This window comes from Galeopterus variegatus, unplaced genomic scaffold (genome assembly GCF_000696425.1).
Source record: "Galeopterus variegatus unplaced genomic scaffold, G_variegatus-3.0.2 Scaffold488, whole genome shotgun sequence".
Lineage (NCBI taxonomy): Eukaryota > Metazoa > Chordata > Mammalia > Dermoptera > Cynocephalidae > Galeopterus > Galeopterus variegatus.
This window is the reverse complement of record NW_007726599.1, coordinates 14,486-15,707: the sequence shown is the minus strand read 5'-3', so window position 1 is coordinate 15,707 and position 1,222 is coordinate 14,486.

The following is a 1,222-nucleotide window of genomic DNA, read 5'->3' as shown; positions in this document are numbered from 1 at the left end:
ACAACGTAACTGTTACCTGTGCTCCAGGTAAGCTCTTCTTAACATCCTTACTTATTAAAAAAAAAACAAAAACCGAGAGCAGCACAATTCTGGCTTGTTAGTTTCCGGTCTGAAATACTGAAGACTAAATTTCCTTGTTCTCTATGCTCTTTCCTCTTTACTATTCAAGACAGGTACCCCAAACGCCATCATGTCCCATGGAGCCAGCGCTGGATTGCTGGCTGTGATCGGCGACAGACTACCTGACAGAGATGCTTTCTCTGATTGCACTGTTAACCTGGATTGTGCCACTTTAAGTTATATTTTGTGGGGGAACACAGAGGGAGGGAGAGAGAACAGTGGATTCAGGAAGTTTGCGGAGAGCTCGAGGGTCAGATAGCACACAGACAGCCCTCCCTACACGCGACGTGTCTTCCGCGTTTCAACTTAAGTAAATATTGACATCCAATGGGCAGATATTGATTGAGAACCCAAAACATTCAAAACAGTGTACAGGCTCCATCTTCCACCACGTGAAATCGAAAAGGAGCGTGCAAAGAAAAGTCGAGCCACTACGTACCTCCTATTGGTGATGAGCTCCAGTTGTAGAAAGATCCCTTCTGACTTCTCACCATTACTTATTAGGGTGATGGTAAAAATAGTAAAAAAATCACTCACTCAGACTAATGGTGTATTTCGGGCAAGTGGTGAAGAATGCTGATTTGGCTTATTACCTGCCCTTCTCCTGGTGTGTAGGACAGTTTGCTGATACAATTATTTGGTATAGCAGTTAACGTTCGGTAGTTACTAGCATGGTGGCATCCACATACAATAAATCACTAGATTTTAAACACTGGCAGGGTTATGGTTACAAACAAGGAGGGCTTGTCTGTGCAAGAGAAAAACAGTTAGAAAAGTCATTCAGGGCCGGCTCGGTGGTGCACTCGGTAGAGGGTGGCGCTCCCGCCGAGGGTTCGGATCCCATATAGAGACCAGTCTGCTCACTGGTTGAGCTCGGTGCGGGCGCGACACCGAGGGTTGCGATCCTGTTGCCGGTCACGAAAAAAAGACAAAAAAAAAAAGAAAAAAAAAAAAAAAAGAAAAGTCATTCATTGTTTCCTTCTTTGCCGTTCATTCTTGTCTTTCTTTTTTTTTTTTCTTTTTTTTCCGTGTCCGGCAACGGGATCGCAACCCTCAGTGTTACGCCTGCACCTCGCTCAGCCAGTGAGCGGGAACCGGTCTG